Source organism: Elephas maximus, chromosome 20, assembly GCF_024166365.1.
Source record: "Elephas maximus indicus isolate mEleMax1 chromosome 20, mEleMax1 primary haplotype, whole genome shotgun sequence".
Taxonomy (NCBI): domain Eukaryota; kingdom Metazoa; phylum Chordata; class Mammalia; order Proboscidea; family Elephantidae; genus Elephas; species Elephas maximus.
In genome coordinates this window covers 5,571,709-5,582,636 of record NC_064838.1, presented here as the reverse complement: position 1 = coordinate 5,582,636, position 10,928 = coordinate 5,571,709, and positions in this window count along the sequence as shown.

The window sequence follows — 10,928 nt, the reverse complement described above, 5'->3', positions numbered from 1 at the left end:
TTTTGAAACACTGCTCTTCATGTGCTTCCGCCCTGCAGGCTTCAAACATACGTACCCGTCTTCATGTCAGCATTTTTATCACCTTTCTTGATCTCAGAATAGGGCAACATTTTCTGCGTTTGGTTTCTATAAAGAGAACCCCAATAATGTTACACACCACTGTATCTTCAGTTCCAAACGACCTTTGCTGCATTGGTATGAGATAAACTTGACTTAGAGCACAGGAAGAAGTGCTTCCCACCACCTGCTCACCAAATCAGATGATGAGGACCCAAAGTCAAAGTGTGCCCACATGCACGTGTGTCTCAGACTGTTTACACACGAATGTGCTACCCCACCTGACAGCTTTTCCTTCAAGAACGAATGAGTGTCCTATTGGTATGATAAGCTATTTTGTCTAAACAGCTAAGGGTCTAAGTAACCCTTTTAAATTAATTGCTGTTCCTATAGCTAAAGCATAACAGGCTTTGATTACATGTTAAATAGAATGAAAAATAATCCTGAGTTAATTATGTAGAGATAATTTTATAATTATATCATTCAATTTAAGAAGCAATGTGTTGTCAACCTCCAATATTAACAGGAGTGATGATTCAAAATAAAAAATTGTCATGAATTTAGACCATTTAAAAGACCTATCAGGTCATTTTTTTCTTTTCCCTAAATGGCCCAAAGTGACCATCAGCTGAGCCCGTCTATTGTCCCTTTACCTGTCTGTACTCCTACCGAGAAAGTGGAAAATCACAGACAAAGGGGCCTGTCTGAGGAGAGCATTTCCCAGCGCTGACCCGCTCTCAAATGCTAAGAAGCTGATCTGCATTTCTATTCTGTCCAGCTTGTATGTGGAAGTAACGCCCAACGGTCCCTGACTCGATGAGCCCTGGGGAGAATGCCCTGGGTCTTCAAGACACTCCAACTTAGTGTGAATGGAGCTGCAGCCAGGAGCCTGGGGTGAAGGTCAAAGCCTCAGCCACCCCTACAGGTGGCTCATTTCCTCTGCCCAAACACAGAGACCCCTCAGAGGTGGTGCCACTGCAGTCTGACTGACCAAGGGCTGACCACTGCCTTGCATTTGTAACTGCTGTGTTATAGTTTTCCCTTCCCTCCCTCCTCTTTCCCCACCTCTCCCACCTGCTAAGCTGGAAAGAAGGAAGCTTCTGTGGGGTTTCAGAGGCAGGTAACTTCAGGAGATGGGGTGCTGGCCCATCTCACTTGCTGCCCTTTCTGAGCAGTTCTGAGAGGCCAGAGGGCAAGAATATTGGGTCCAGACGGATAGTTAAAATGCCTAACTAGCCGGCATAGCCCCTTGGGGCATGGAAGGGGACCTAGAGTGTATTTCAGCCAACTGCACATTGACTCCTAGTTGGCAATTCCACCAGTGGCTCACCACTGCATGTGGAAAAGATGCCCTTTATGCAGAGACAGGAGCATGCCCTGTGACTTCCCAAGCTTTAAGGAAACAAAAACGGCACGTCAGAGAATGACTGTCATACAGACCCACTGGAGTCACAAGCCCAAACAGTCCCCCATCCCTAAAGCACAGGAATGACAAGGTCCTTTGTGCCTGGGGCCATGTATGGGACTCGGCCCAGTGCAGAAGCGGTGAAAAGTTGGCCATACATCTCCACCCAGGTAGGGAAATCTATTAGAGAAGAATCAAGTGTTGAGGCTTGTTGCCTTTGCTCAATGAGATTTGCAGCACCCTATCCCTTCCCCCCACCGGGTGATTTCATTCGCACCTTTTTTTTTTTTTTAAATGCTTCCTAGTCAAACTTGAATATGCAATGAGGCGCCAGAGCTTTGTGGCGGAAATATAATTAAACTGGTGAAAGATGTAAAAGATGAAGAATGGGGATGACATCAGGCCGATTTCACACTTGGCACTCGGATGGCTGGGCCCAAGCCGCGTTCTTGCCATGCAAGGCAGATCAAAGTGCCCTGCCACTGCTAAAAAGGCAAAAGGAGACTTAAGTATGCTAATCCCCAGGACAAATATATTTTAATCTTGTTAGAATACAAGTTAATGCTGCAGCTCAGTGGCTGAACTTTGTCAGACTGTAGAGATCCATTTTTATTTTAGCTATGAATGAGGCAGACCCCCTGGTTTATTCATAGGTAATAAACATAAATGTACAAATGAACCCCTATTTGGATGTGGGTCACCGCCACCTTGGGCTTTCTTCACTAGGGCGTGGGGAATCCCAGAGGCTCCCACGATAGGACGAGCCTTCTCGCCCTTCATCCCCCTACCCCCATCTTGCGCCCTTCTGCAGGGGATCCTGATGGCTGAGAAAGGAACTTGGCTCATTTGGTGGAAAAGAAACTGAGAAACTCTGAAATTAATTAAAAGATTCTCCAAAGCAATCTGTTTCCCTTTAGGCCCAAGGTTTGACAACCAAACCAATTCCTTCCTATCAGCCTGCTCACTTTAATTTTTACAGTGTCAATTTTTATTACGATTAATTATTTGTCGAGCTCCGACTGTACATTCGGCAGTGGCCTGATTAGCAAGACGCTCTCAGGTTCTTGCCTCTTGAAGTTCCCATTCCTGACATATGTGTATACGTGTTTCTGCGTATGTATGTAATGTTATGTGCACACAGACGATGAAAGAAATGTCGTTTTGTAGCAGTTCCCCTCAAATAAGAACAGCATTGTATACGAACATGGACCTATCTGTGCACCTGAGTGTGTGTGTGTGTGAGACAGAGAGAGAGAGAGCATACCGTGTGCAAGCTTAACTGTAAGGTTACCGAAGGTTAAACAGCCCCGCAGAACCTGCCTGTTAAATATTGCTGATGGCAGCCATCTAAAAGGCAATTTCTGTCTTTCTGCTCTAGAGTGTGTTAGAATTCCTCTGCCTGAGGCATAAAACCTGGCTCCAACCAGGATGTGCGTTACGTCGCTGCTTTCCAAAGACCCACCTCTGCCCCGCTAGAACCCAGGCCCTTCAGCGGGGAAAGATGTGCACAGAGACTAATGCGCAGTCCTGGGGGTGATGGGCAGTGCTGGCTGGTGGGGGCACCGGGGCCTCCCTCCTTTCCCAGCAGCCCTGTGCAGTGTCCGTGCTGGGGGCTTGGAGGCCTGCCGGGCCACCAGGAGACAGCTGGCTTTGGATTTCAGGACTCAGGAATGGATCCATTTCTGCTGTAGTTCCCTCAGTCTCCTGAAAGTGGTGATGCAGTTGACGTACACTGTAATTACAATAAGTGCACAGTGGGTAAACGGTAGGTCTCGAAATCCCAGGGAAGTTAGGCTGAATGAAGTGTGTGGCCAGCAGCCACAGACACTAGAAGAGAAATGTCTTGGGACAAACCTCCTCTTACCATTTCTTTTAATTCCTTTAATGCTTTAACCTGGAGCTGTGGTCATCCTAATAGATACTCTAGCACTTACTTCATAGTTCTTGCTCCAGCAGCCAGGTTTCCCAAACATCTGGTTTATTGTATCTTTCCATCTAGAATAATAGCAATAATAATAGCTAACGTTTATTGAGTTCCTACTATGTGCCAGTCATTGTGCTCAGGATTTTACATGGATTATCTTAAATCATTCTCTCAATAAGCCCTGTGAGGCAGATATAATTATCACCACTTTATGGACGAGAAAACCGAGGTGCAGAGAAGTGAAGGGCTGCCAGCTAGTACACATGCTGCCCGTCTTTCGTGAGCTCTTAACCACCGAGTCACACTGCCTCTCGGCTTCCCTCTGTTAGCAGTTACATAATCCCAACCTTGGTTTAGGCCTGGCCAGACTGCACCCGTGTCTCCCCAGTGAGACAAGGTGTCTCCATAGGACAGTGCACTTGAAAGCATTCTGCCGTCACACCTGCTAGTCTATGCCTCGGCCTCCTCGCCTGAAATGTGGAGATAATAAGGGGACCTGTCTTAGGAGTTTGTTGAATTACATGAGAGCTCCTTAAAGCTTTCAGAATCAGGCCTAATACAGAGCACAGTAAGCGCTCAGTAAATGTTAACTAGTATTCGTAGGCTACGTTCCCGTTTTCCCTTTGCCAGCATTATCTACTGTTTTTAAACTGCAAAGTCCTGTATGCTGTTCTCAGGTTGTTTCAGTTAGATGTAAGCCCTGGCTCTTAGCCCTCCCTCCCGGGATTGTGAAAGTCTTCAAGCAGATGATGACAAGGAACTCAGACTCTGGAATGAGCCAGAACTGAGTGGGAAACCTGGCCAACCATTAGGAGTTACATGACCGGGGCACACACCTTTATTGTTCTATGCCTCATTTTCTTCCATGCAAAATGGGGAGAACTTATACCTACCTAAGGGGATTGCTAATTATACCTGTAACCAGACTGGCATATAATAAATGCTCAATAAGACGTAGCTATTTTTCTCATAGGAACCCTGATGATGCAGTGATTAAGCATTCGGCTGCTAGCCAAAACGTCAGTGGGTCAAACTCACCAGCCACTCCTTGGGAGAAAGATGTGGCAATCTGCATTCGTAAAGATTGGAATTTTGGAAACCTTATGGGGAAGTTTTGAGGTCATGGTTAATATCAAATTTTTAATAAAACTCATATGGACATTTTCCCATGTCACTGAAGCTTTACAACAAGTTTATGGGAATGCTGCCCCACACAGAACAACGGTTTTTGGATAGGTCAAGTGTTTTAAGGAAGGACGGACAGACCTCAAAGATGAGCCAAGAGAGGGAAGACCATTCAGAGAGTTATGGCGACTGAGTTTTTGGATTCCAAATGGGTAATCTTGACAGATTTTCTGGAAGGACACAGGAGTATCATGGGGGCTTATTATGAAGAAGTTTTAAGGAAATTGAAAACTGCATAGGTGAGCAAAAGACGAGGAAATTTGCACTGAGGAATTTTTTCATCATGACAATGCACCTGCTCATTCTTCGAGGGTAGCAAGGGCTGTCCTACAAGAATTTCATTGGGAATCCTTGCCCCATCTACCTTACAGCCCTGATCTTGCCCCCTTCAGACTTCTTTTTGTTTCCAAAACTCAAAGAACGTTTAAAAGGAACACGATTTGAGTCCTTGAAGGATGCCAAAACTGCCATTTTGACGTGGTGTAAATCAAAGAGTGCAGAATTCTTCAGGGAAGGACCGGAGAGATAGAAACACCACCTTCAGAAGTGTACAGACTTAGAAGAAGGATGTGTCATGAAACAATAGGTTCACATTTTGACATTTTTGTTTAATAAAAGTTTCTATGATTTTATAGCGATACTTTTTGACTTATGTTTGTATGTATACCAATGTTCGTTGCAGCACCATTCAGAAAAGCCAAAAGGTGGGAACAACCTAAATGCCCATCAAGGAATGAGTGAATAAACAAAATGTGGTACATATATACAATGGAATACTAGTCAGCCATAAAGAGAAATGAAGTCCCGATACATGCTACAACACGGGTGAACCTTGAAAACAGTGTGCTGAAGGAAATAAGCCAATCACAAAAGAACAAATATTGTATGATCTCACTTATATAAAATAACAAAAATAGGCAACTAAAGTTTATTAGTGGTTACCAGGGATGAGAGGAAGGAGGACAAGAGGAGTCACTTGGGAAGCAGTGAGTTTTGTTTACAGTGATGGAAACTTTGGCCTGAATTAAGGGTAATTGTTGTACAACATGATTAATGTAATTGATATCACTAAATTGTATACCTTAAAAAGGTTAAATTGGCAAATGTTGTGTTATATATGCATATTTTAACCAAATCAGGAGAGAGAGAAAGAGCTGCTGATGCTTTCGTACAACCAATCACTTTACAGGATTTTTTTTTTTTTCTTGGTTTGGACGTTTAGGGTCATTATTTGGTGAGACATTCCAATCAATTGGCCTAATATTACTTTTACTGTTTCTGTTCTACCCCTTTGTTCATTGTGTAGCACCTGGGGTCTTAAAAGCTTATAAGAAGGACCATCCAAGGTACAATAATTTGTCTCCATTCACCTGGAGCAGCAGAGGAAAAATGAGCATCAGTAACCAGAGGGGCAACTGAAATGTGTGTCTAATTGCCTCCGTCAACAACTTCCCCATTTACTATGAGACCACAAGAACTAAATGGTGCTAGGCTACTGTTACTAAACATTTTGATCAATGATTCCATAGAAGAACACTTATCAAAAGGGGGAAAATGCAGAACAGAATTTCAAATTCTCAGAGACTCCAGTCTTTCTGGAGCCATGGAGGCTGGAAGAACTCCTGAAATAATTGCCCTGAGGTAATCTTTAAACCTTAAAGCAAAAATATCCTCTGAAGTCTTCTTAAAACCAAACAATAATTTATATTAGCTTGCTAAATAATGTTTGCCTTGAGCAATGGTGCTCTTTTAAAGAATTGTCTATGTGATCAAATTGACAACAACTCAAAAGGTTAGATGAGAAGCTTAGGGGGCGGTGAGTTTATGTTAATGATGGTGGAATAATTTGGAAAAAGTGAGAATGGTTGCATGACTTGAAGAATATAATCGATGTCACTGAATTGTACAAATTGTTGAACTGGTGTATGTTTTGCTGTGTATATTTCACCAAAGAAAAAAATTTTTTTTAATTAAAAAAAAAAGAAAGTGAAAGATAATCTACAGAACGGGAGAAAATATTTGGTAATCATGTAGCTGATAATTTTCTTCAGCTTTTTTTCCCGCTCATGCGGAACCTGTGCATAGACCAAGAGGCAGTCCTTTGGACAGAACAAGGGGATACTGTGTGGTTTAAAATCAGGAAAGTTGCGCATCAGGGTCGTACCCTTTCACCATACTTATTCAATCCGTATGCTGAGCAAACGATCCGAGTAGCTAGACTACACGAAGAAGAATGTGGTATCAGGATTGGAGGAAGATTCATTAACAACCTGCGTTATGCAGATGACACAACCATGCTTGCTGAAAGTGAAGAGGACTTGAAGTACTTACTGATGAAGATCAGAGGCCACAGCCTTCAGTATGGATTGCGCCTCAACATAAAGAAAACAAAAACCCTCACAACTGGACCAATAAGCAACATCATGATAAATGGAGAAAATACTGAAATTGTTAAAGATTTCATTTTACTTACATCCACAATCAACATCCATGGAAGCAGCAGTTAAGAAATCAAACAACGTGTTGCATTGGACAAATCTGCTGCAAAAGACTTCTTTAAAGTGCTAAAAAGCAAAGATGTCACCTTGAGGACTAAGGCGCACCTGACTCAAGCTATGGTATTTTCCAATCACCTCATACGCATGTGAAAGCTGGACAATGAATAAGGAAGACTGAAGAAGAGTTGACGCTTTTGAATTGTGGTGTTGGCGAAGAATATTGAACACACCATGGACTGCAAAAAGAATGAAAAAATCTGTCTTGGAAGAAGTACAACCAGAATGATCCTTGGAAGTGAGGACAATGAGACTTCATCTCACGTATTTTGGATACGTTATCAGGAAGGGGTCAGTCCCTAGAGGAGGACGTCATGCTTGGTAAAGTAGAGGAACAGTGAAAAAGAGGAAGACCTTCAATGAGATGGACTGACAGAGTGGCTGTAGCAATGGGCTCAAGCATAACAACGATTGTGAGGATGGTGCTGGACCAGGCAGCGTTTCACTCTGTTGTACATAGGGTTGCTATGAGTCCCAGCTGGCTCAACGGCACTGAACAACAACAAGAACAGTTCGGAGTAGAACTGCCCTAGGGTTTCCAAGGGTGTAATCTTTATAAAATCTTTATAAAAGCAGACTGCCACATCTTTTTCCAGTGGAGTGGCTGGTGGGTTCAAACCACCAGCCTTTTGGTTAGCAGCCAAGCATTTAACCACTGCACAACCAGGGCTCCTTCACTGGTCATTAAAAAACCAAACCAAACCAGTTGCCATCAAGTTGATTTTGACACATAGCTACCCTGTAGGACAGAGTAAAACTGCCCTGTAGGGTTTCCAAGGAGCGCTTGGTGGATTTGAACTTCCTTTTGGTTAGCAGTGGTAGCTCTTAACCTCTATGCCACCAGAGTTTCCTTGTTATTTGCTAGGGAAATATAAATCAAAACCGCAATGAGATACTTCTTCACACCCACTAGGATTGCTATTATCAGAAAAGAAACAACAACAACAACAAAAAGCTGGAAAATAATAAGTGTTGATGAGGATGTGGAGAAATTAGAACCCTCAGGCATTGCTGGTGGGAATGTAAAATGGTGCAGCCTGTGGAAAACAGTTTGGCAGGTCCTCAAAAAGTCAAAAATAGACTTACATGTGACGCAGCAATTCCACTCTTAGCTATATACCCAAGGGACTTAAAAGCAGTGACACAAACAGACACATGTACACCAATGTCCACTGCAGCACTGTTCACAATAGCCAAAAGGTGGAAAACAATGTAAACGTCCATCAGCAGATGGATGGATAAACAAACGTGGTGTATATCCATACAATGGTACATGACTTGGCCATAAAGAGAAGTGAAGTCCTGATACCTGCTATAACGTGAATGAACCTTGAAAACATTACGCTGAATACCATAAGACAGACGCAAACGGACAAATATTGTTATGCTCTTACTTACATGAAACGCCTGTTGCACCACCCGGGGAGTCCTCCCTAAGATATGCTCAAATGATCTTCCCAAGTTTCAGCCACTGGCGGTGTTTCCCCACTCTCCGCTGTAAGGGCGATTCTGAAAAGCCATGCCAGCTCCTGAGCACCCTTGGAGTAGTCTGGGGCCCATGTTGTCATCACATTGCCACCCAGCCTCTCCCTCTGCTTAATCCGGCATCCTGTCACTCCTGTGCCGGAGTGAGTATGAGAGATGGGGCATGCTGATCCCAACCCAGGGTTTGCTTTCTGATTCTTAACGCAAGCATCTTTCCCAATCCAAGAATACTGTCTTCCAGAAAAGTTAGAAATATCGTCTAGAAGTAGAGAAAACACTGGATTTTTCATGTGAGTACTGGATGGCTCTTTACCTGATGTATTGAAACCCGTAGGTGGTAGGGGAGCGTGGTGGGAAGCATTCTGGTGGACAGAGGGAGAAGGATGCTTCGTGCGTGCATGCAACAAATATTTATGTAGTGTGCATGTCTGCCAACACTCTCATTAGCCCTGGGGACGCAGTGGTGACAGGGTCAGATCAGGTCTCAAATTTTGTGGAGCTTGTATTCCAGTGAAGTTGTCAGGAGAAAGGACACTTGGGTGGCATCAGTCAGTTAAATTGGGTGATGTTGATTGTGGTGATGTCCCAGGACAGAAAAGAAGGCTTCATCGCCTTAAGACACATTCCTTTGTATACATGCCAAGCTGTGTCTCTACATTTCCATCATTTCTTCGACGCCTGGCCCAGAAATGGAGGATCATTTTTGCTTCCCCTTCCCTCTCTGCCTCCTACCATCAACAAAGTCAGTTACGTGTCAGGCCCTAACCCCTCCTCGGTTCTGGCCACCACAGCGCCACACCTTTCCTGCACGGCCATGGTCCTCTTCCTCCAGCATGGGCTCTGGGCCCTGACTCCTGGGAGGGCTGCTCACAGAGGATATCTGGCACGAGGCCGGGCTCTGAAGGGAATAATAAGGAAGGGATGAATTAGAGCTCTGCAAATCCTCAAATACAGCTTCCACTCTCCATTCAACCAGGATCAGACTTCAGGTGACAGAAGAGGTGTAATTCCTCCTGTCTTTTAAGGTTTCATCATTTTATGCAGAACGATGTACTCAATAATGTAAAAATGACAATAACAAAATAACAACAATGGAGTCCCATTCTGTGGCCACAGGTCCAAGCTGGAAAGGGGTACGTGTGTGCAAAGGTGCACTCTGCCCATGGGCTTTTCTTGCCGAGGGGTTGGGGTGGCTGCTCTACAATACATAGTAGCTGTAGAGACTCCGCTGATATCGGCAAACGCAGCTCAAAAGGTGCTCAATAGGACTGAGTTTTGATTCTTCCCTATTGGTCCATCCAGCCTTTGAAAGGCCAGCACATGAATGGAGCCCCTTCTGGACACAGAAAAAGAGCAGAATACGTGACACAGCCTCGCACAGCCTCAAATGGGATACCAGCGGGGGAGGAGATGCCCTCTGAATCTCTGTGAGGCCAATTCTGCCTTGGGCACTCATGCAAATCACATCTTTGACCACACAATGTGCTTTGTATTTGTTGAAAAAAAAAAAAAGAAAAAACCAGTCTGGCCCTATCTGAGGCTGCACCGAAGGCTGAAGGCTGAAGACAGTCGGTGGAGGAGCTCTGGGTCTCCTCTGACCACGCTGTCTCACCACCACTGCCGGCCCCTGCGACTCACAGGAGGGTCCCACAGCCTCCAGGCTGCATCCTGCAGACACTGCCTCTGGTGTCACGAAACCCCCGCCTGCCGTCCTCAGAGGAAAGCGTTGGGACCTGTGGGCCCTGTCCCGGTGGTGGTGGTGGGAAGGAGGGGGTGATGGGGGGAGAAAGGTCAGGGACACAGTCAGGACCCTCCCACACCAGAGGGTTGAAAGCTGCTCCTGAAATCTGTGTAAGATTTGACCTCCGTGCATTTCAAACCAAACAGGTAAATGGGGCTCAGGTAACCGCCATTGGGTGGGGGCCCTGTGGGGACATGTGGCAATAGAGCCTCTGCAGCAGCTGGGAGGAAGGAAGGCCCAGCAGGGTTGTCACTGCCCCCAGAGCCCAGCTACCATGGTGCTCGGCCACAGTGGCTGGTGGGGAGGTGGGTGGAACACAGGTCGGGATGGGTACCGGGGAGGCAGGTTTCCATGTCAGCATCACAAGCAGATCCCAGAGAGAAGTTACATTAGGAAAGTCGCTGAAATTGTGAAAGAAAGCAAGGTGAGTCAGGTCACGGGGGAGAACCGAGGGCTCCCAAGGTGGTTCACAACAGATACGCCTGAGGATAGGCGGCAAACCCAGGCCCCCTGAGGGAAGGGACAGCCAGGGGTGCCAGGGATGAGGAAGGCTTCTCCGGAGGCTTGAGGTGACGA